Raw genomic sequence first — 25,829 nt, 5'->3', positions numbered from 1 at the left:
CAAGTCAAGCCAAACCTAATCATTAAAATAAAGTTCTGGTAAACCGCTATTTCTAATGTTCGTTATCTGTGAATTAATTTTTTTAATTTGTACCCTAATCAAGATTAATTTCTTATATTATTTATTACATATGTAATTATTTAGGTGCAGAAAACGCACATCGAATGTACAAGTTGACTATTCAGCAAAATAAGATTCAAATAAAGATGTATTTTAAAAATCGATCATTGCACACTTTTGTGAGCATAAATAAATAATTAAACACCACTGATTAGGATACAATGAAATATTTCAAATAATATACATGAATAACGGTAATCTCTTGAATAAGCTTCTCAATCCTCTTTGGGTACTGAGAATGCTAGTATAAAGAAGATATGACCAACAATAACCTATTAGTTATATCAAGTTACTGCTCCTTAACCAATTTCCAAAAGGTTCATCTAATTTTATGTACTAAATCGATAAATAGATTTTTACCCGTGCTGGATTACTGAGGGTTGATATTAAAAAAAAATGGAAATCGAAAGTGTTCGGCCTTTTGGTTGCAGGCAAACATATTCGATTTTTGGTTTTGTATTAGGTATAGAAAATCTCTGTGCTGCATTTGGCTTTCAGCAGAATGTAACACATTCTATAGATTGCAACTGGTTACAAAGCAAACTGCAAATAAAGGTGACACTTGAAATAGAAATGTGTAGGTGTGTGTGGGGGATATTCGGAATATAGAAAATTTACTTATTCCAGTATATATTATAGCATGCAAGATAATATATTTTTTTATATCAAGATAAATCGAGTATTAACTGCTATGTTTATTGTATCGTTGAGAATTTTATACTGACAGCATAATTGTAATTTAAATCCGCAACGTTAACCTCTATAATCGAAGTGAATCCTACGTTCAAGCCCTGAGTGGCTATAGTGGTAGAACCGTACGTTCACTTCTTGTGTTGGCTGATCTGCCTGTTCGGCCGTAGTAGGGCAGATTACAGCTGCATGGTACTTGGAAGACACCTGACATATTTGGGACAGCGGATAAAATATGCCAATTTTTATATGGCCTATAAATAGTTACAAGATTGTATCTTTTGAAGAGTTTTTTGAAGATTGAGGAAAGAATGTGGTTTGAAGTTTTAATATATTTTTTTTAATTGAGTGGGGATTGTAGCTACTGGTTAAGAAGGTGCTGTGAATCTATTCAAGTTCAGTGGCGAAGGTATAAAACTACCTCAAATCTGAGAAACACTTGTCATTAGAACTTCATGTTATTCATTATCATTAGAACATTATAATGAATAACGAAGTATAATACTTGCTACCTGAATCAGTAGTGTTGTGATCTGATTTTTTATTTGAAATCCCAATTTCCGTTGTGATCTGCACAGAAAATTCCGACTAAATATTCACAAAATATTCCAGAAAACTGATAACTTTATATTAAAAATATTGTCAGTCTCAAGAATTAATGTTATGGTTCATAAAAACAAACATAAGATGGGCATAAAAAGTAACGACCTAAAAAGAGTAATTTGAGTATATATGATCTTCATAAATTGAAGATCGTATATACTCAAAATTAAACACAAACGACAGATTTTGCTTCATAATTAAATGTACAATGCATGAGATATTAGTTTTATATTCTCTAAAAGTGACCAAGGGAAAATAAGAAAGCTAAAAGTACATGGCCGGAGGACATTCATTCTAATATTCGATACCAGAAGGGATAAAAAGTAATGAAAGTGCTATCAAATGAACACAAATTAAGTTTGCAATAAATGCATATACGATGGCATGTAAAGATTCGGAGTGATTCAATAATTCTATTCTTTAAAAGGGATGTCGAGTTTATTATTTGGGACATTTCTCTATACACGAGCAGATGAGTTTATCATCACCTCTTATACATTGATTTACTAGAATGACTTCTTTGAATAATCAGATTTCTGTTTTTATCAATTACGTATTCAGTTGATATTTTTATCGGATGTATTTAAATATTTACAATATTTCGTATACGACAATCGTCTTTCTGACTATGATCCGCAGGTGTCCCAAAATACTAGCGAACAACAATGCTGATGAACGTCATGAATCTTTACTTTAATACGATACAAAAATCGAATCAAGAACGAATCTCTTTTATATATACTTTCCAATCTCATTTCCATAACGTTGGCGTTTTCTATCCAACCAAGTAACGATCTAACCACAAAGAAACAAAATCCTGTAGATTTACATTGAATCTTTATTGGATTACTTTAACAAGGAAGAAGTTTTTGCAAAAAATGATTTCTCTTTATCAATCGACTTCAATTGACGGAATACAAGTTTCTCTAGCCAGAAAGAGACGGAGGATGTAACATGTATCCTGACAACGAGATTATATACAATAGCAAAAAGAAAGATTAATAAAAAATAAGGAACGAAAAAAATTATCCATTTTCACGTTGTAAAGCAAACTCTTTTTATGTTTTTGTGTCCTGATAGTTAAATTTCTCTCCGCTTGTTGAAAACTTTTTTCTCTCCTCAGAACAAAATTTATTTTCTTTTTTCAGTTATAACAGTTAAAAAACTGCTTGTTAGCATTCTTTTGTGCATCCGTTTACAAATTAAATTTCTTCCTCTGAGTTAATACACCGAAGGGGGAAAACTGTGCTTAAACTTTACACTGATGTTCGTAAAGAGCGAACAAAAAATATCGGCTTGTTAAAAGTACTAACAACATGCCAATATAAATTTAAGAGTAGTTGACAAGCTCACCACACTAGCACGATACTATGTTGTTGATAGCGTTGTCACCGTGATACCGGCATGGCCATCTAGCGGCTGAAGTAATTTGTATCAAGAATTTCTAAATTAGAATCAACAGAATTGATCTTTGTATTATTAGAAGGGTGTTTTTTTTTTTTATAAAAAAGGATGATTTTTAAGATGTTCGATTATTGTACTCCTACTAGAAACACGCCCTTGTGTAATACAATATATGAAGTATGTTAATGCAATCTTCAAACTTTAAGAATCTGTTTCTTGGGATAGAAAATTCCCACATGAGTTCGGATAACTCAATTTCAGTTGAAAAGTTTTGTAAATGTTCTTCTCGTAATATGGACACTACTAGAATTTACAGAACACAATATCACGCAAGTAGGAGATTTAAAATTTCCCAGTTATTAATTCCTCATTTTATATCCTGAAACAGTAACTGTTACACGACATTACTCTGTTAAGCTGGGGGAATTAACAATCACTTACCCGCATATGTAGCTTTTCTGTTAGATACTATTGAGATAAAGTTTGCCAAACAAGCCATGTGCTTATCTGCCGAACAAAATTATATGAAATAATTCTCTAATAAAACGACTAGTTTGCAGTTTAGTATATTTTGCATTTAGCCAGTTTATTATGAATTTTTGTTTTTTTATAAAAGAGAGAAATTCCGGTTTATTTTGAATTAGAATATCACAATATCACCAAATGATGTGCCGCAAAAAGTTTGAATTGGCTTTATTGATCTCAAATATACCAGAGATGAAACTACCCTGAATTACTTCTGTGAATGGGTTGGAAGGGGGAAAATAAACTATTAGCTGAATTCGAATATGGCTTTAGAAAAGGGAATAACATGCTAGAAGCAGATACCACTTAAAATAAGCAATGGCAAAGACGAATCTAACTAGTATTATCAAAAAAAGTAATCAGCGATAGAGGGAGAGCCAATGATAACTTAGGTAATTAATTCCTAGAAAGCTTGAGTTCAATCAAAAACAGTTTATCAAACCATATTTTCAAAATTAATGAGATCTTTAGTAATAATCAGGTTCATTAATCACAATTAACTAGTTATTCGAAGTACGGTTGGAATTACATCAAGACAACTAAAGTTTTGAGATTACTGAATTATATTTACTAATTGTGTGAGTGCTATGGGCAAGATTGTTCCCTACGAGAAATTTATTTCCACATACTAACTTAGCTTCTCAAAGAAAAAAAAACATTTATAAATATTCCTTTCATCACAAAGGAATTTGAGTACGTCTTTTCCTCCAAAGAACCCATTCTTCTGAATGTGATAAGGAGATCCTACTTTAAGACGCTAAATAATTCTCTCCCTATACAGTTAAATAGTTTTCGGTTACGTAATGAGTTATTGTGTCTACGACATGCAAATAAACTTATTGTTTTTAATAAAGTTGTTTTCCTTAGCAACGATACGTTGTTCTTGCTTATACCAAGCGGAAGAGATAGTCCACATTTTGGAGCCCTAATATTTAAGTTATCAATCTGATACTGAACAAATTATGATAAGTAATGAAGATTTAGAGAAGTTGGAGTTTTAAATTTCTAAGTACAGTTTCAAATGTATTATTTCAATGTGCAGTCTCTAATCTCTTAATGAAGAACAAAAACATTTTTTCCTTCTCAAAAGATCCAGAGAAGAACAAAAAAACAGTTTCGAACTTAAGCTATTAAAACTAAAGACAGAAAAAGTCAGGGAAAAAAAAACCACTCTTAGCTTATCAAAGATTTAATTATCTATATGGACAAAAAAAACTTTTTTTTTATAGAACCTTCTTAATGCGAAGAACTCTTACAGAAGCCAATTACGACGTTCCATCAAATAGGAAATTGCTGTGTGTTTTCGCGATACCGGATGTCAGAAATGCATCACGCTTTGAGACGATTCACAGAAAGAAGAAAATAAATGACCAAGAAAGAGGGGGGGGGCACACACGTTCTCTCGCTGTGGCTGGGGAAATGGATGCTGTCACATATGATATATATATAGCATGAAGTATCACTTCCGAGCACACCGAACTGTAAGATGAGTTCCTTCCTTTTTATCTTAATAGAAACTCTGAAGCAACTGTTGGACTGATACGACAAAATGTTAAATACACAAAAAGTCTACATTAATCTTAACTCACGCATCATTCGTTTATGATTAATTCAGTATCCTGATGCTTTGAAAAACATGTAATGTTTTATACTTCAAGAAAATCAATTAACACAGGAAATTTTAAATAGAATTAAAAGTTACTGAACGCCCTCTGGAGTGATTAATTTTAAATATATACAGCTGAAATTAATATGACGATATAGCGAACCTTTATAAATTTCGTTGTAAAGGTTTTTTATTGTTTAATTATTATACGACCGAACCTCCTTTTTTTAATTTTTATGTTTGTTTCGCTGTGAATGACCAAAAATGAGAACTGTTTCCTTTAAACTATGAAAAAAACCTTTCCAAGTCAATGCTCATATCTACACATGATCTCATATCTACAAGAAATAGTCAGCCTTTTTTTGTTTTTTAAGAAATCTGATTAAAATTGAATTATAGGCCAGTTAATTCTGCCTTCATTGTCTACTATGGCCTTAAATTGCTTGTATTCATCTGGCTTATTTACTCGGATGAGAAACCGGTGATTCCAAGAGGAAAACGCTACCAAGTCCGTGTATGAATGCCTAACTCAACGTCAGTTGAAAAATCCTGATATAAGTTCGAGTCTTAGAAGGAATTGTAACTCGTATCTTGCAAGCTAATGGAAATTGTCTCTACTGACTGAGCTACATCGAGGCTATAGCACTCGAATAGACTACTGGCATATATACATTGAAACATAATAAAAAAACTGAAATTTTGGATTTGCAACAGATGAGCATCATATTCGTATATTGTAATAACAGAGCCAAATTCAATCGGACGGATTACAACAGAATACTCTTTTAATTCTACAGAAATCCATTTCAATTGTGATCCAATTAGATCCAAAAATATGCGATTTCTTCAACAATATTTTGTGATCAGAATACGTAATAGCACGGAAGTGTTTTTTAAGCTAGTTTTTTTTCTCTAATAGCTTTCTGGTTTAAGTAATGCATAAACATAATTTCTTAAAACAATGATCCTCAAGATGGTTGAATCATCATCTTCCTGATGGAAATCAAAAGAATAAAAACAATTCAGAAATAATTACTTTTTTTCGCGTTGATTTCTAATAACGAAAATAAAATGATTTGAGCAGTTGACAGACAGTTATATAGCAAATGGTCGGTCATTGATGCATTGGTGGCTCGCGACCAGCTCACGTGCGATTTGCACGAATAACAACTCGCATGTTGTTTAGCACATGAGATATTTCACGGTGGAATACAGAGAATTTTTTTTCTTCTTTCCTTCGGCAATTTCATAGATGGCGACACAAAGTTAAAAGGAGGGAAGAATAACCAATTAAAATAACAATTAATGGCTTTGATTTTTCAGCAGCTATTATCCACTAGCGTGGGATCAAATAGGTGTCTTCCGGTCAATATAAACCTGAGTTTCATTCAAGAATAGTAGCAATGACTTGCATTTCAGTTAGCAAGAGTTTATATCCAACGTAAGGAGGATATCTCCTTAAGAAAACACGATCAGTAAACTTCTATAGAAACAAACACTTCCACTTTTATTTATTTAATAAAGAAAACAAAATGAACAATATCTATTGCAATTAGAAGGAAGTTTTAAAAACTTACAGATAGCAACTTGTATACGACCACCCTCAAAGAAAACAAAAACAGAAATAAAAGGAAGCTGAAGCGCAATAAGCAATTGGGTGATAAACGATTGTTAAATTTAATTTATCTAACGAAAGGATTTAATTAAGGCGCCCCTAATAATTTGAAGGATTGTGCTGGGGCATTGTTAATGACAGGAATATTTGGACTCATTAATCTTGATCTAATCGGAGTGAGCAAATTAAAATTTGATACACGAAGAACGTTTTAAAAATGTATTAGATAACTGAATGACCTCTGATGATACGAATTATCCCACGTTATTCGTAACTTATGTTAAATTTAACATAAATTAAATTCATTACAAATAAACGTTAATATAGGATGTAATAAGAATATGATCCGAGTTTTGCTCTCTTTTCTTTGAAAAGAGAACATCCATTATTGAAAAGCAGAAAATAAAACTTGTCCTTAATAAATAAAACCACGAATAATAAAATTACAGATGTGGAAAAAATATTAAGGTCAAGTTTTATTTTCTGAAGTAAACATAAGAGTCTTTTACTTCTAGAAATCCTAACATTTTTTTCCGACTGAAGTATGCATGAAGATAATAATTTGATATGTATTCTTGTTTTATCCTTTTTATTTTCCTGCTCTTGTCTGGGTATTTGATTAGTAGAGAAAATAGCCATAAACATGACGGAAAATGCACGTTTTGTGTAGAACATTTATGGCGTTCGAATCGGAGTTAAATGTTCCTTGCGAACTTTATATACACTCAACAAATCGCCACTTAGGTTTGTTCCACTGTGCTGACTACAAAGAACTTTCACCAAGATCTTATATCTGCGCTTTTTGTATTTGCATTCCGTTTGTTTCCGAAACTTTTTGTTTGTTTTCTTCCGCGGGCATTCTGCACATGACACACACCAGAGATAAATGAGATTGCTTGCAGAAAGAGATGCACAGTGTGTCTTGGGAAACAAGTGAACATCGTGTAGTCTGTTGGGAAATGAGGAACGACTAAACAAAACTGAAAAAACATGAAACACAAAAACATGTTACTCAGCTATTTGCAAAAGGTACGAATCCTTCGAGAATATCTTATAATATGCAATAAACATAAACATGAAAACAAAGAGGAATGAGCATCATAGTGACTATAAGTGAAAATATTTGATAGCACCCTGAGTAACTGCCTTTGTGCACTTTCTCCTTCTGGTGTACAGTTACAGTCGCTAATGTGCAAAGTATTTGGAATGTCGAAGGAAGAAACCGTCTTTGACAGTAATAGCAGTGCTGTACTCCTCATGATGGACGAGTAGAATGTTGGCAGTGCCATTTGAAAAAGAAATTTGACTACCAAAATAATATTTTTCCTACGAGACGTTCACAAGTTATCCAAGCCAGAAAGGTTAGTGTGTTGTTGATAGCATCTGCCACGTTCGCATATTATTGTTGTAGTTCATATATGGAAAATGACGTCATTAATTTTCTTCAGGAGGTTTTTGTTTCATCTGTAATGCAATGCGTCAGTTATAATTTTCAACCAATCGCTACTATTATTGGCAATTATGGCTGCTACAATTATCGACCATAGATAGTGTTTCACTAAAAGAATTTTTATAAAGAAGTCACATCGATGTTAGTACAGATTACAAAACATCTAAAAACTCGGTATGAGACATTAAATAAATGATTATAGCTTCGAAGCGATTACAAATTTAAAAAAAAAAAAAACTCAGAAATAATTTGGTTTCGCATTTCAAGTTATTCGTTCTCCTGGCAACGGATAATCTCTTATATCAGTGCTGCTTCGTGTTCTACATTTCACTATCTTCAGCCTTAAATTTTGAGATTGCCTTCAAAGTCAACACTGCATTTTTAGGATAAAAGAATAGTTTGATTCTTTAGGTGAGAAAAGAATGGTTCTTTTTATTATCCCCTTAAACTTTACTGTCTGTTGATTGTGTCACAGAGCCGTTAACAATATGTTACAGATGCATTTTAATCAATGGATTTGCTACGTCCATATCTTGCGTACATCAGCACAATCCAAATATTAAAGACCGAAGCTCGAACTTTTTAAAGTCTAAGGACAAACTAATAAAAATTCAAGAAACTAAGTTTATTGCTTGTATTACACCAAAGCTACTAAATCGGTTGGTCGAGTGATATCAGGGGTGATAAGTCTTGATATAAGGGGTGTTATTTAAAATATTTCAAAACTGTTTAAGCAATGCTGATATGTGTTGGTAATCATTTTCTCTTTGTATATAGTGCTTATCCTATGCATTTATAATATACGCAGTATCTTATTCTCTACAGACGCATGTTTACTGGTGTTATTTGTGATGCTTTGTCTTCCAGAACAGAAGAAATATTGTTGTTACATAACCCCAGTATTATCATTTATGATTTACAAATTGTATAAACGTTTTCATTAATTTCCTGTTCGTATTATCCATTACTTTATTAATCTACTGGATGGGTTATTTTCATTTGTAAATCTCTAGTAATTAATAATTAGAAAAATAAAAGAAAAAAGTCGTCCCCTCTTCAAATAAATTATTTCCAATAATGTGATTAAAGAGAATATATCATATATTATTTCCTAGAGGTCATCACTATTCAGAATTAATTGCAAGGAATCAGGAATTTATTTTTGCCAATGGTGAATATATTATGAGAATGGCTGATTTAGACAAAGATCCAGTTGGAACTGGTGACAGAAAAATAAATAATTTAAGATATGCAGATGATACAACGCCCATAGTAGAAACTAAGGAAGATCGTGAATGGTTGATTCTATTCGTTAAGACGGAAAATAACAAACATCAACAAAACAAAATTGGCTTCTGGTAATTGATATTAATTTATAATAGAGGGAGATAAAATAGAAATCGTTTAAAGTTATGATTTACTGGGATCCAGAATCAGAAATGATTGTAAATGTACAGATGAAATTAAAAGAAGGATAGTCATGGGAAAAAAATTATGTTAAATCTGACCAAAATTATGAAAGATAGAGATAGACCAGGAACGTTAGAATTGTCAAAGCAATGGTATTTCCAGGTGATGATGTATGGATGTGAAAGCTGGATTATTAAGAAGACAGACAGAAAGCGAATTGATTCATTTGCATTATGGGTGTGGAGGAGACTATTACGAACCCCATGACTGCAAGAATAACCAATAAGGAGGTTTTAGAGAATATAAAGACAAACTGCTCCTTGGAGCGACAATCGCTAAACAGAAGCTGATGTACTTTGGAAATATTATGCGAATTGATGAATCATTGGAAAAGGCAGTTTGTTGGGGAAGATTGAGGGAATGAGAAGAGAACGACTACAAGAGTTGCATGGACAACATTAAAGGACTTATCGACTTAAATCTATAATTACTGAAAGAATTGACAAGAGGCCGAGTGAGATGGAGAGCCTTTGTTCACAGGATCACGAGTCGAAAAACACTGGATGGCACATAACAAATGTTTTTAAAATATATATTCTAAAAGCGATACAATTCACTACCATATAAAACGTTAAATTATCAAGCAAACAAACAAAGCTAGTATGGTAATTGGTAGGTTCCAATTTAATGTTTGTCCAATGTTAAAAAAAAAAAAAAAAGTGGGGCTATTTGACGAACACCTGTGCCGGTAGGCGGCAATTACTGAAGGTGTCTATAACTGTTTCTTCTTGCATGATGTGACTTAATGTTTATACAAGCAGGAAATAAACAAAAGACATCACTTTCTAGTTGAAAGGTGTGGCTGATTATACAAAGACGTACTCAGGAACCGAGACATGACAGTCAACTCTCTCTGGAACTCAGTCTGTTTGCGCTGTCATGACTTTTGTCACTACGTCCATGTGACACTCTTGACTACAACTGAGTTGTAGTCAAGAGTGTCACATGGACGAGAATCGCTCTCAACCGCCGCAGCATACCCACCCGCTATTTTGTTTTCACGTGTTACTTATATTACGATAGCGAGGTAAGTGTCCTCTTATGCGTCTTTCCCTTTAAAAGCCTAACGAGTTCGGAGCCGGCAGCCACACCGACTCCATGGTGGGTCTTCAGGTATAGGAAACCACCGGCACGTGCTTTGAGAAGGCACGAGAAAGGTGGACAAAAGGTCATGTACATTACTCAACTTTCTCAACATTGTAAACAAGTTCCTACCTACAGGTCGTTTCATTATATAGGTAGGAATTACTTTCCGTTTTTAGAGGCAGAAGAAGCGACAGATAATTAAATGTCTATGAAGTACAGGAAGTAACTCTCATATCAGATCGAGCAATTTTTATAAAGGAAGTGCAATTGGGGCGGCATTTCCGCCAGTAAAAACCAGACAGACTATAGCGAAGTAGAAGTGACAGGAAATGGAACAAAATAAAAATATATAAACACCCGCGTTTTTTTAAACTATTATGCTTATATTCTTCGTTATTTAATTCGCTTTTAATAGTTTTCATTTGCTATAGGACATAGCTAAGTGAGCAATGACTTGCACCACTTTGGCGCTCTTCTGCAATTCTATCAGCAGTGGAAAGGAAATGAGGGATATTTGGGAAAGTACTCGAATACTTTTGACATAATGGTTAACCGTTTAACAAGTTATTTTTGTAGAATGTCAACACTGGCAATACAGTCTATACTCAGAGGAGTCCAAGGCAATGAGTGCCTTTTTAAGTTATAATTTATGATATTTATTTGAAGATGGTTCCCGACACTCATTACTACGGCTCAGACATATCAGAGCATTTAATGAACAGAGAGAGGAATCCAATATTTTTGCTAATTTCTGTTCATATGTATTCTGATATGAAGGGACGTGTTCATGTGCACGAGCCATTACTAAAAATGTCGCAATATGTGTGGCAATGCAAACACATTTTGTGCAGATGTCAAAAAAACTGTACGATATTTTATTTCTTCTACAAAAAAATAAGTACACAAGAGTCTAAATTAGAATTAATTTAATCCTTACGACATATGCTGACACCTCATTTCAAAAATTAGGATTCACTATGACCTATGGAAACCATATTATGCAATGGCATCGTCGATTTGAAATTTAATCATGTATATTATAATATATATATATATATATATATATATATATATAAAGATCATAAGATCATATAAGCTGCTTAAGCTCCGTATTTCGATATTTATCACGTACTGCCTTCTGTTATGTTATACATCAGGAGACAACAGAACATGAATTATGAGCATGCGTGTGATATCATAGATGAAACAGATTCAGGTCGAAGTGCACAAGACGTTCTTCGCAAAATACGAGTAAACACTACAGTCAACTGCTTAGACACCTAGAAGACTAATAAAAAGATGAACGATAAAGTACCTCAGATTTATTCTGCCGTCTTCTTAAAAACACGTTATCAAACACACGCGCAAGCACACTCTCTCTTTCTCTCTCTCATTTAGTGGAGTAAAGTCAGCGTCCGGAAACGTATCTGAAAATAAGGGTTACTGACTTCACAGCGCAAGTGAACTGACTGCGTAGCGTCGCTTGGTTAAATTAGGCGTGACTTCATCCGTTTGCTAGTTACTGGTTTCTTCTGGGAGAACTAAAATGCAAAAGGTGTTGCTGATACGGCGCAAGGATAAGACATCAACGATCGCATCGGATTAAATTGCGCCATTATTACAATCAAGACCGCCTGTTTGGCCGAGTGACTAGCCTACCCGCTCTCCCATCAACAGGCTGCGGGTTCGAATCCTGCCGTGGACATGGATGTTTGTGATTAGGTGGGAGTTGAATTTCGTCGCTCGATGTCAGACCACTACCTTTCTTACCGAAGGCCTGAATGGCTCGATAAAGTTCATGTTTCACGACTAGTCAAATCGCTTGCTCTCACTGTTGTAATCATCTGTACGTGCATGTCTGTTTTTCTATACTCAACCCCCTCTGTCAGTCATTTTTCTTCGATGCAGTCTACCAAGTGTGCGGGTTAATGACCAATTCGGAAAGATATCCAAGGGAGGGCTTCTGTTTAGAAATTCATGCTGAGACAAACGATTTCTTTTTAAGTTTTTTTTTTTTTCATGGCTCTGTCACAGTGTCAGTTGGAGTGAACGTTTTTTCACTTTCTTTCTCTTCCCTCGTGGCGTAATTTGATTACTGAGAATCACAGATTCTCAGAAATAAAGTTGATAAAAAGAAAAGTGACGCTCATATTCTTACGAGCATCGTTCTAAGTGAGTTTGTAAAATAATTATCTCGTAATCTAATGCTTTGATGGAAAAACGGATAAGCAAAAAAAAAAAAACGCCATTTGGGCAGAATAAAAATTGATGGTGAATAAAAATTAGCGTTTCAAACAAATGGAGAAAATTTATGATAAACTCGTGAAGAACAACAATTGGGCTGCTTTTTATCATTTTCACTAGACTGGATAACATGCTCAGAAATGTTCCTCATATTAATTTTAATCAATATACGGTTGATAGCTGCTAATCTACTAAGGGCTGCTAGTTTTTTAAAAAAAATATACAGTCTTGATAAAGAGTTGCCATTAACGAGTCCAAGAAGAATATAATCTTCAAACGGGCTACCAATTGTCCAAGAATTAATAAGTTGTTATTGACACTCTTTCTGACCTTAAAACTTTATGTCTTGTGAATAACTTTAAAAATAAAGGAAACATTTTCTCTCTACTACTACTCATAAATATTGCTGTCAAGTTGCATAGTTTCACAGGCTACAATCTGATCGTGAGGACAGGAATGTGGTGGGAAAAAAAAACCTATTTTCTGAATATTTTAACTATGCAGACGAAAAAAAAACTATATAGCGTAGTAGCTGCACCTCATACACGATTACAATTTGCACGTGTTAGTAAAAATAAAAATATTTCCACGTGGCATGAGATTTGCATAAATTTCCGGTTCATGAGCTAATAACATGGAGAAAGGGGGAAAGTTTTTTTTTATCATTTTTTGGCATTCCGTCATACAAATTAACTTCCTTCTGGTCTCAAATAATACGAATATAATTAACCAGCCCATTTCTCTTTTTCATGACTGTTTGTGCAGGACTTAACGTAGAAAAGAAACGACGTATGCATGAATACCAAATCAACGTCTGATGAAAAGAACAAAGACTATTAGAAGTTAATAAGACGGAATTCTGCAGGTAATCATTTCTTCGTTTGAATTAATACGTATGCTAGTGAAAAGATTTACATTTGCATTTGTAACTGTCTGATGTCTAATCAACGCTATTCAGAAGTCTTGTACAGCACAGACAAACAACGTATTTTGGTGAAAAGAGTATAAGAGAATAAAAAGAGCTGAACCTCCCTTTTTATACATTTAAACTAATCTGCTTTAACGTTTGATAGATTAAAAAAAAATGAAAAAAATATTTCATCATTTTTTATAATCTATCAAAAGTGAAGCAAATAGACTAGTTTTAATGTATTAAAAGGAATGTTCAGCTCTTTTTATACGTCTTACCTACAAAACATTGGAAACATCTTGCGTATCACTGAAAAATAGACGTAAGCCAGAATCGCGAACTTCATGACTCTCGACCAATGAAAATCACATACTGATAAGTTTTACAAAATATCAGGCCATAAGAGTTCGAATTCGCTGTGGTTTTTGTAAATACGATGTACATAAAATTGCTTTTCTATATAAATTGCACATTTGCCATTTTTTGTTCAAGATTGAAATTAAACCAATTAAACGCCATGATATTGGTCTCACGGCCTTCGTCATTTTTGCTTTTATGAGAGATTTTTCGGGAGGTAAATACTAAAAATCATGCAAAGTAAATGCTACGTACATCCTAATGAAACCGACTAATCCATCTTCAGTTGAAAAAAAATCCCTTTAAAGATCGATTGCTACACCGGAATCGAACCCAGGTGTGCCCAGCAGAAGAATACCTGTTGCATTGTCTTCGCGGCAGCGTTATGGAGGCGTCTCTTGCTTGTTTCCCAATTTGCAAATCTGATGCAATCTCATAACAGAAGAAAATTGCTTACTTAAAAATACTTTTAGCTAGCGTACATTTCAATATTTTGGGAGGAATTTTTAAATTGTAATGGTCCGAGCACTCTTTTCTCGTGGTTTAATGTAAAAAGTAAGATTCAGCATTTAGTGCATTTTTTCAAGAAAAATTGATTGTTAATCGATATTATCAGCAAACGCTCACAATGGTTTCTCTCACACTGGACTACGTCAAGAAAGAAATCTTGGTATTCCAGAGAAATATCTTTGAAAGTTGTCAAAACCATACCAACCTGTACATGTTCGGTCGATTTTCAAATAGGAGTGGTCATTGCACTTCAGTTCTCGCTAGCAATCATAATCGTATTATAGAAAGAACGGAAGGAAGCTAATGACTTTCCTTCCCTCTCTCCGAACAAACTAAGCAGGAGGCTACAAGTTTATGGAGGTTATGCAATCAAGCTCAGTTCATAAGCACTGCATAGATTTTATAGAGCCTGTTTAGAATATACTGCAGTAATAAAGGGGAAAAAATCCATATGATTTACATTAATTCTAAATCTTTAGGAGATTTTAGTTTTAGCTTTCTTCCAAATGATCCAGTCTTCTCAATGAATCAGACAAACTCATAATTCAACTAAATAAAGCGCCATTAATGAGAACTACTCTTCACAAAGACGATTTGAAAACAGTCGCATGGCGTAATAATTGTCGCGTTGCTGTTTGATATGTGATCAAATTTAATTACACTAACAAAAAACGCAAGGCATCTTTTACAACATCTTTACGTGTTTAAAAAAGTCAAATGAGTTCTCGCTAGATGACGCTACTGGTGCCTTACATATAGACAATGCGTACACCTGATAGAACAATGACCACTAAAACTGGGTAATTTTCAGAGGACAATTCCTTATTTCCGACCTATCCTACCCTATCTTATACGTAAAACTACTCCCAACAATATATTAATCTTTGCATCACCGGTGATGCGATCCGTACGTTACAATTAAGCTTCCTTAACAGGCTGAAAAAAAGTGAGGATTTGGCGCCTTTAAAAAACGATGAGTAATAGTTGAGCATAAGGAGCTTCCTAAATGGTTTTCCTTCCTAGTTTTAACGCTAGAAGTACTGAAATAACTGTTTTCAATAACGTTCGTTATAGTAGTGCAAAACTGTTTTTTTTGCGGTTGCAAGAGGCCACAGTTATTAACAGATTTATTTATTTATTTTATTATTTATTTTTTTACGCTTTTAATGTTTGCATTTTGTTCCAATGAGAAATACTTAATGAAAATAGCAGCAATTACAGATGAAAAACTCAAATATGCTCATTTGCGATGTAAAGATATTTAAACATTATCATTTTCGAAATTTTGCTACGTTAAATGAGTTTGAAGCAAGCCAATTTTTTAAAGCAAACTAAATGCACAACACGTCTCTACCAAAAACGAAACAGGATCTAGAGGAAAGCTAATGTCATAATGAAATAATTATAAAGCATTGTTAGTCACATTTTACCTCCATTTGCCCTTTTCTACTGAAATTAAAATACCTTAAAGGTCTTGTGATAAAAATAAAGTTGCGTGTGCTTGCAAGACTAATGAAATTGAAATATAAGTATTAAATTTATTCACGTAATGTGAATAAATAGAAGAGGCCATTTAAAATCTTGAAACATCGCTGAAATAATTGCATCATGTTATATCATACTATAAGGAAAGTGAGGCTACATACTTGGGAATAATCTATTTAGTCTAGTTTATTCCTAATGACCCAACTTTTCTCACACTGCCCCCTTTTTCATTTCATCTACTTTTCTAAAATAATCTCGCTGATTTTTGACAGGGTTACGACTCCCAACCTTTTAAAAAAAACACTCAACAGATTCTTTCTTTCTTAACCATATGCCCACACAAGATACTGATGAACTATAAAATTTTCCGTCTGTGTGTGCGATTAATATCTGATGGGATGTACATATTTATTATTTCCGAAAATAGACGCAAGTAATATAAATGCAAATATTTACTGCATAATACAAGTACAGCAGTAATAATTTGTTGGAGGACTTTTATATTTGAGGTAAATAAGTCCAGTGCCAGTTCTCCTTCTAGAGTGACGTGCAACCTTCAACTCCACCCTTGTTATGTTTGTTCCAACACTTTCGAACTAACTATAGCTATTGTATTTAATTTTGTGTAATATTTCTTCGAAAAATCGCTGTGATATTTATATACACTTAAAACAGGACCCTTTTAATATAAAATATTAGAATATTCCAACATTTTACGATTGGTTTTGAGGAGAGCACAGAAATTGCATATATTTCAGTAGCTGTGGGGCTGATTCATGTGTGAGGAATCGTGTGCGCCTGGATTTCAGTTAATCATTTGCTAAACATGGGTCGAACGAGTGACATATCGGAAGCTAAGGTCTTTCATATGGTGTCTCTACACAAATAAGGCCGAACTCAACAGTTTATAGCTAAGAAATTGAAATATTCTCAAGCAAGCGTGAGTAGAGTATTGAGGTAGTATTCTAATAACCGGAGGTTTCAAAATAATCGCCGTTATAGCAGTCGATAGGTAATTATTACATCAAGAGATGAGGGGAGATTGAAGAATATCGTGAAGAAAAACCGCTTGTAAAATATTTTCACAGGAGTTGGAAATAACAAGGTGTAAATGTGTCTAAATCTACGACGTTGAGCTGACGTCACAAAATTGGGTTTTAAATCACGTGTGCCTAAGATGAAGCCGCTTATCACTTCCAAGCAAAAGGCAGCTAGAGTACGATGGTGTAAGCAAGGACCGTTGTGAGGTGAAGAGGACCTGGAACAAGGTACTTTTTAGCGATGATAGTATGTTGTGTTGTGTGTCCCATGATCAAAGGGTACGCGTTTGGTGTCTTAAGCAAGAAGCATTTGATAAGGAATGCATGGAACTTTCTTAATTTGCAACCTCTGTTATGGTATGAGCTTGGATGACCGCAGAGGGTCCAAGTAGGAGTGTGTTGTGTATGAAAGAGTCAATTCCAAAGTGCTCAAGAAATTCTTGAGCACTTTATTTTACCAGCATAGGAAGATTTATGTGATGGCGATTTTCAGCAAGATTCAGCTTCTTTTCATACTTCCAAGACCATAACTAGATGGCTCAAAGAAAAGCAAATTAATGTACTTCCTAGGCCGGGAAAACTCACCAGATTTAAACCCCACTGAGAATTTGTGGGGAATTATGTAGAAATGTGTCTTCAAGAAGTTGCCCCAAGAGAAAAAAATGAACTTGTTTCTAGTTTTTATACCATATGGCGATGTTTTGATTAAAAATAGACTATGAAGCGCTAGTAAATATGCCCAACCGTTTACGAACAGTCAAAAATTAAGGTGGATGCAACAACGTACTAATTATCATGTTGTTTCCCTTTGACTAATTTTCGTACATTTATTTTCAAATTTATTCCTATATTTTGAACACGTTAAAAATTATTATAATTTTGTGAATGTTTTCGAATAATTTATATTACATTTTTATGTGTTTACATAGTTATGTTATCTACTAAGTGCGTAATTTGGATGATTAATTCAACTTTGGTAATTATTTTATATGCAATAAATTAGAATTGCAAATCATTCAACACATTTTATTTTGATTATTAAAATTTTTGATTCTTGGTGTATTACTCCAAAATATAAAGAAAACTTCTTTTCCAAGAGAAATGAATGGTTACCTGCATAGGCACATGTTCCGTTATTTGTTTTGGGAGGGCGGAAAGACTACCAAATTCTTTCCGATTTGTGATGGGGAAAAGATCAGATGTCAGAAAAATTCGAATTATTGGAATCCTTTGTTTTATCCAAACGGAAACCATATTTTTAAAGCAGACATGTTTCTAATCTGGTAATGAAGCGAGTTTAAGTAATCACTTAAGTCGTAGTCGTCCAGATCGATACAAAAATCGCATTAATGGAGAAAGATTCGGACGATTTACATTTCACAAACTTTTTATCCCTAATAAGAACAATCGCAACGATGTTATTACTTCAGCGCATCATTACCGTCTTCCATTAAACTTCCGGAATCATAACAACCATCTTATCTTTCAAGAAAAGCAATGACACTTTAACTAGCGCTGACAAATTGGGTGCGAAATGCCTCAAATGCCATCGAAAAACTATTCGCAAGAATGACGAAAGAGCAGTTTTTGTAGAACTCCTGATCAGTTTACAGTTTTTACAAGTTTAAAAGTTAAATGCTTGTTGGAGGCAATTTGATTTCTCTTTTCTTTTACTCTGTATAAAAAAAGGAATAATAAAAATCACTAGCAAATCAAAGAACATTTTGAATACATTATTAAACTGTAAGACTTAATTTATTCATCCAATATATATATTTGAATTAAGGGTATGGCAAGTTAAGGCGAAATGAAGTGCTGAGTAACTGATTTTTTTAAAAAAATATATAGGCTGCGTTTTTTGACTATAATTCTTATGAAACATGTTTGGAAATAACTACCAGAAACGTTCATAGATCTCCAAGTCGTGTGAATAATTTTATTCTTATTGAATTGAATAATTTTATTCAAGCAAGAAAGGTTGTATTAACTCTAACGATTCATTGATTATTACTTTTTATTACAGAAAATTACTATTTTTCTTGAACAGTGAGGAAGGCTATTCCTAAGGAAAGCAGAAAATTGGGCAAGTTGGTTCGATTGCTTGGAAGTTGAACTCTGAATGGATGTGGCGAAGCCTATGCAGTATTTTATATACGTAGAGAATTTATGGAATTGAATTCAACAGAACAGCAACAATGAAGACACCAGATTGAAGAGCTTCGGGAACAGGAAGTGTTGGAAAAAGTGATTGGAGGGAGTGTATACTGTATGAGAGGAGAGTCATATACAACCAGACACATCAAAAATTTTACGAAGGTTTTTAATACTCTGAGTCGGCGGATTTGAATTTCTACATCGTAGCTGTACAGGTGAGACGCAGTCTTGAGCGGAATAGGATACCAAGGTTTTCTGGTTGGAGGTAATGAGGAGACTGTGGATGAGGTCGATTAGTTCTAGGAAAGACAAAAAAGTAGTCAATATTTCCTTTCAGAAATGAACCATTCTATAACCCTTTTCGTGTCAGATTATTAAATAAAAAATACTTATATTCTGAGTGATAAAGCGAACGATTTATTGAAAGGTATAAGGCACGCACTCTAGACAGCAAGTAACTTTCCTGTCAGGGATGCATCAGCAAAGCATCTCTCCTGGATAATGAAACGTTAAACCAGCTAGTTATGGTGAAGTTAGGCCGTTATGATTTGCTGTTGAACCAAGTAAGGTTACAGACAGGTGTATGGCGGGTGGGGGATCAACTCCTTGACTGGTCTTCAGTTGAAAATTCCCTTGTGTTTCTAGCATCCTAGTTGACATTTAAATCGAAGCTTCGGAATCAGAGTTTTACGATTACATTATGCATGCGCCATCTTTGATTTAAAATTTCTTTTCACATATATCAACATATACCAATTTATTTCATTTCCCTACCCTTCTTCAAATTTTTCTATTCCTCAACACTTCATTTGCTGCAGCCAAATTATCAAGCTGTAACACTATCTTTTGGTGCAAAAATGTTCAAAATCTCAAATGGCTTTCTTTGCCAATTTTGGAAACTGGAAGTACGAAAATACACAAAGTATAAACATATTTGCCGGAAACAAGATAAAATCATAACATAAATCTTTCTAATTATATTTACAGATTAGAAGAATAAATCAGTAGGAGTCCGTGCGCGTTGATTAGTCTAAATACAACACGAATAGCCGATAAGAAAACCCAATATTACGAAGCAGATTTCATGCACTGGTTATAGTCCAGGGCCTGATTAAACCAGTAATTAATCAGAATGTCTCGCTTCAACGGTGTATCAGCGGAGCATTCTATTGGAGGTTAATTTTCCAGTGGTCCTTTGAAATAAATGAATGAACAAATAAACAATAGTGTCATTCACAATATTAAACTTTCATCTGCAAATGTTAATGAAAAGAAACTTTCTGTAATAAATGACTTTCCATTTGTATGGATATTTTTATTTCAATCCCAATTAGTTCTCTGAACAGACGCCTCGATATGGGAGTTTATGGGGAAGGGAGAAATTAATTAAGGCAACAGATCGCTAATATGATAAGGGAGTCCGCTTACTCCATTAAGGAATGCAGATCGCGCATGAAAGACACCCACGAAATGTCAAGTGGATTTGCTCGCTGAGGGACGCCTATTATACTTATCTTTTGAAGCAGCATGGCAGCACATAGTCGCTATTTTATCTACAAATGCTTACCATTTTGGTTTTTTTTCCTTCTATTCATCATCGTCGATTATTTCAACCCATCCAGGCGTATTATCGGTCTGACTTGAACAGAGCGAAAAGCGACTAAGCAAAGTATCTCGTGTCATCTGTCGGGAATTAGGAAGAATATGTTGCTCCAATGAACATTTCATTTTCTATTAAAATATTTGTGAGGAGATTGAGGAAGCATTCAGGGATAAATAATTGCCATATTTTCTTGAAAGAATGCATCGAAAAGCCCAAAGGAAATATAACTATGTTTAATTTTAATTAGTTTCTTTAAAAATGCTGACACTTAATTATTGGGGTATAATTAGCAAATAGATTCGGCTGATTGACACAGCTAATTAAATTTCTCCTCAGCTTTTATAATTTTTTTATTAACTGTTTATCCACGGCCTACTTTGAAAAATGCATCTGAGACAAATAATAGTTAAAGTATTTAATACTAAAGGGAGGAATGGTTATATTAGGATTTCTACCACAGCAAAGTAAACTACATCACTCGGCAGCAACAGAACATATTTTTTGTTACAATGGGGCCTAGTCATCTTTTAAATTAGGTTTCCTTTTTTTGTTTACTTAACTAAAATCTACCTAAACGAAATCACTTAACTCAATTTTTTGTTTAATTTAAGTGTCTTTTTCATTTACTTCTTGAACTGCAACATAACTAAATGCGGAAGATTTCAATTAGAAAACACAACCAGAGACGAAATTGGGCGTGAATGTTTTTGAATATTGCAAATATAAACAAACCGTAAATGTTTTCAGTGATGAAGCTGATTGCTTCTTAGATTATTGAATAACTGAGCTGAACAGCGAGAAAAATAAAGCAGACTGCAAGCAATGAAAAATAAAACAACGCTTGAAAAGTTCAGCAAGCAGTTTATACGTGCCAGTGGGAAACAAAGCAATTGGCATTGTTTACAAATGTCTATCAAGTTCCATATTCCCCTTTTCTTGCTGTTGAAAATAGACTACCGGCGCTTGTCAGGAACGTGCCTAGATTGGAAAATACAGCCACAACGTTTCAGTGATATTTCATCTCTTATTCCTAATATTGGCTGTTTTCATTTCCTTAACGGTCAAGTATTTTTCTTGTTTCTGTAATGTTTCTTGTGGATTCCCTTTTACTCATTTCAATAATGTGTAAACAGAAGCAATGTTGCTATACATCATATAATAAAAGTAACTGAATAACTTACCGTATTACCGAACTACGACGTGAAAAAAGTATGCAAATGCTTTTTGTACATTCAAATGTGGATCACGAAGATCATCTTCCCAATCTAGAAAAGTTTGGTTTAATATTACAAGGATGTGAGCTGTAGTGCACAATACTATTTTTATAAACTGTTTACTACTAAAAACAAAATTTATTCTATATTGAAACTAAGCATGAAAACTGTTTTCATTTTAAGGTTTATTTTCATTTTTAAAATTACAGAATACATGTTTAATATTTTAATATCATTTTAGAACATTAACTGAGTTTGGGGAAATAACTGCTTTATGAAGTTGTTTGTGATGTTATATATCTTCACTATTTCAAAATGTAATAATGAAAAATTAAAATATCAGAATGTATTTTACCTGGTCGGAATGCTTGTACTTAATTTGGAATATTTGACACATTTTTAAAATTACGAAAAAAAAGAAAAGATTATGCGTGTATGTTTTGAACGTATAGGAACAAGGGATATTTCAACATGACAGGAGATTAATCTACATAGTATGAAGCACAAGTATTTTAATGTAATATAAAGTTATGCTCAAGTCCATCAAGAAAAAGAAATCGTCTTTTGGCTTACTTTTATTGATAAGAGTAAACCGTTTGAAGCAGATATAACGGAGAAGAAATCCGATATTAAAAATGGCAATGGTCTAACTTTCGGAATATTCTAATGCATTTTCTTATTAATTATTATTGATGTTAGAGCTACACGATTTATGCTACATATCGCAATATATTTTCCCGCAGAGACAAAACGATCCTTTTCCAACATGTTGAAATAATGTTGGAGCAAATGTCCACTTGGGGTACGTAATTTTTACATCCTCGAAAGGAAGCCACGTGGCTTTTTCTTTAATAATTATTTTTACGTACCGGCCTAGAGTTTCACTTACGAAAAATACATTTGTCTGACATTTGATGTCCTTAATACTGAACGCGAGCTTTTGCTCTCATAAGGTTTCTTCCGGGTCTGGCTACAGCTGAGAGGGACTTAAGATTTCGAGGGTTTTGCCTTGAGAGCAATTTGAGTCTCAGGGGATAGGTGTTTTCCGGCGTAGCTTCTATCGGTGCCGTGTCGTTGGATGCTTTTCCCCTGGAATATGAGCGGTTCTGCTAAGTGGTAGGGCGAGCCTGTCACTGAGCCACTGCTGAGTTGGACGATTCTTCGGTCACTCGTCGGGAGTTGTCTGGGGAATCGCCTATTTTTTTTTTTTTTTTTAGAGAAGTGCTTTCCCTGGAATATGAGCGGTTCTGCTCAGTGGTAGGTTGAGCTTGTCACTGAGTAGAGCCAAAGCTGAGTTAAATGATTCTTCGTGTCACTCATGATTGGGTGATCAGAGGGATCGACTGAGTTTTTGGAGACCGTCCCGCACATAAATAATCCTTAGGAGAGATTTTGAACATGCAGGGTTTGGTGTTTTCCGGAGTGCCCACTATCGAAGCCGTGTCGGCGGATGCCTTTCGGTGGAATTTGGTGGTAGTGTGAGTTTGCAACTACATAGAACCACAGACCTCAAAAAATGCACTAAGAAAAGGCGAAGATATGGATTCTTGGATAGCACTGAAGTCTTAAGTACTGCAAGCTAAGGCAATTCCAATGTATCCTCGTTAGCTCTCAAGTCAATTTTACGAAACTTTCATGGTTTCTACAAACATTCGGCTTTGAAATACTATTGGGTCTAACATCAACTTTCCCTATGTAATATTTTGCAGCCTTCATAACTGAGTGCAAGAGACACGTTCAACATGCGCTTTATGTTTGTAACACTGAAACGATTTATCACAAATCACTTTTGCACGTCCTCCAGACACATTTTACGACAGTATTGATAGCGTGAGATCAAAGTATGCTGATCAGATGCCATCAAGTGGTCCATAGGCGCACCTGTACCTCTGAAGTTTCATTAATCATGTCAGATGCACAAAGCCACGTAATAATTCATTAAATTATAGATTTAGCTATTAAAGAGAGGCGATTATTTTCTGTTATAGTAAGCATGGATTGCTTCGATTAAGAGGAGTAACCAAGAAACAAATATTTAATACGGAGTGGGAAGTAAACTGATAAAATGTGGACAACATTACGCAAACATTGAATAAGTAAAACTAATCAGTGGCCTGCTGAATTAAATAGTGTTAATTATTTTTCAGTTTCTTGTTATTTTATCGGGAATGCCATGTTCAAGAAGAGTTCCATCGATATTTAACAGTGAGAGAATGAGCCGCCGTAGCTCAATCGATATCGCCTTTTGGTTACTAAAAGCTGAGTTCAAATCGGGTTTGGAACATAACCGTTATCAGGGTTTTGCAACTGAAGATGAGTTAGTCGATCTTATACAGAGGAGGGGCTCTCCTGAGTATCAGGTGTTTTTAATAAGTAATTAAAAAAGTAATTAAATCCCCATCCCACCGTTCCGTACCAATGGTATAAACAGAAAAGTACGATGAAAAGTTTTTGACAAAGCCAATTGTAATATGTGATGTATTTTTCTTGTGCAGCTTCTCCCGCACTTCCCTCGAGAATCAAGACTCAGATATCGCCAGTCAATGAAATATATTTTTAATACATGGGATGAAGGTCTCATTTACCATTACTGGTATTTAATAGTTTGTAAACGTTTATTCTTAGTTTTGACGATTTGTCTGGCGCAAGCCTTTTCAAATGAGAAAGAAGGGTGCAGTATGATTTCAGCTATTAATGATGAATAAGTTTTTTTTAGCAAAGTCAATTGTAATATTTGACGCTTTTCTTGTACTTCTCAGAGAATCAAGACATTACATCATGTTAGTAAAATTTTTTTTGGTATAAAAAACGAGCCTTGTCAAATGAGAAAGAAGACTAGCATGATTTAGCCATTAATGATTCTGTAAGTAACTGTAGGCATCCCGTTTCCTTCTTTTCTGGTATAAACAGTTTTTTTGTATAAAGGAGACTCATTAATTCAGGTTATGATACAAATATATTCAACAGAATCAGTATCACTGAACGCCATGCAAATTTTATAATCATGTTTTCAATTAATAATCTTGTTTTCAATGAAGTAATGATTCCACCATCTTTTCACTAATTATATTTCAGTCATCAAATTCGCAGTAAAATAATTGAGTCAATTAGCTTTGAAAAATTCTCTGCAAAGATGATGTGTTTACAAAAACGCAAAATTCTCGTACGTGCCATAGGTTCGCCATCTATGGTATAGAGCAATGTAATAATACATGATGTTAAGAGGAATTCCACTTTTAATACGAAATATTACAGCACATCGTCAATGCAATGAACATTTCTAGTTAAATAATATTGTAATAATAAAAATCCATATTTGCAGCATTCTTCGAATTTCAGACCGTACAGAAAGTCTCACGTTTCATTTACTTACAAGGCGAGATCATGCATATATTTGTTATAGTCGTTGAGTGTTGCTGTGGAGACACTTTCCATTTATTTGATATTTGATGGAGTGTGCTTACACGAAGCAATACTGATGCAGTCTGGATTTAACATTAATACGTTGTGTTCTCTTTCTACGGAGGACTAAGCAATGTTAATAGTTAATTATCTCGTGTGACATGCGTAGCATCATTAATTAGAGGGTAGTTCTGTAGAAACTGAGGTTTGATTTTAATTGATTTAAAATTTCGTAAGCACTTATCGTAAATGTTTATATATTTTTTCTTCTTCATGGTCGCGGAGAAGAAACAAGAAACGTTTAAATGTGTTGGCAATTACTCACTTGTTTTTTTTTTATA

At 34.0% G+C, this 25,829-nt stretch overlaps 1 long non-coding RNA gene across 6 annotated transcripts in view; it reads right to left on the bottom strand.

Annotated features, from left to right (window-relative positions):
- LOC150094407 (uncharacterized) overlaps nucleotides 1-25,829 on the bottom strand; it is an 849,964-nt gene that overhangs the window by 531,454 nt on the left and 292,681 nt on the right. For all 6 annotated transcript variants that reach the window (XR_016550250.1, XR_016550249.1, XR_016550254.1 and 3 more), the window contains exon 7: nucleotides 22,054-22,137. This is a non-coding gene — a long non-coding RNA (uncharacterized LOC150094407). The remainder of the gene's footprint in view (nucleotides 1-22,053; nucleotides 22,138-25,829) is intronic.

Source organism: Typopeltis vanoorti, chromosome 22 (genome assembly GCF_054136105.1).
Source record: "Typopeltis vanoorti isolate ZY-2024b chromosome 22, IOZ_Tvanoo_1.0, whole genome shotgun sequence".
In the NCBI taxonomy this organism is placed as follows: domain Eukaryota; kingdom Metazoa; phylum Arthropoda; class Arachnida; order Uropygi; family Thelyphonidae; genus Typopeltis; species Typopeltis vanoorti.
The sequence above is the reverse complement of the archived record's forward strand: the minus strand, read 5'-3'. Positions and strand labels throughout refer to the sequence as shown.